The sequence below is a fragment of the Morone saxatilis genome, unplaced genomic scaffold (genome assembly GCF_004916995.1).
Source record: "Morone saxatilis isolate NCDOM2014 unplaced genomic scaffold, NCSU_SB_2.0 Contig19, whole genome shotgun sequence".
NCBI lineage: Eukaryota > Metazoa > Chordata > Actinopteri > Moronidae > Morone > Morone saxatilis.
In genome coordinates this window covers 375,444-375,976 of record NW_023339751.1, presented here as the reverse complement: position 1 = coordinate 375,976, position 533 = coordinate 375,444, and positions in this window count along the sequence as shown.

The following is a 533-nucleotide window of genomic DNA, read 5'->3' as shown; positions in this document are numbered from 1 at the left end:
CCATGTCTCAGACTGCATAACGCACAGCGCTGCCTCTACTCTGCATCCCATCATTCAATACTGAGGATACTGCTAATCATGTTTTTAATTTGGAAAATACATCCTCTGACAACGGATACACACCATTTCTCTGCCAAAACTGTTTGTGCCTGAAGCAGAGGGCCTGCTGGGAAAATGAGTTTTCACAATGTGGAAAACACTGATAAGCACATCATAGCATGGGACGAGGGTTTAGGTCTGTTACCATCGTGACGGGGTCATGTTAGCCAGCAGTTGTTCGCGGCTCAGCAGACAATTATGTAAGAACGAGCAGGGTCAATGAGGCAGAAAGGAGTGTGTGTGTGAGAGAGGGGCTAATGTGCACAGGGTATATAACTACATCTTGCTTCACCGCCCATTGCTCACTTATGACTGCTCATTCCGAGCAAAGAGAGAGAGGAAAAGAGCTTTTTAAATGACATCAAACTGCCCACTTCTCCAGATCTCCGTAACAAAAGCCAAACCAGGCCCTTAGCCTCGGGGCCAGCAGCAGG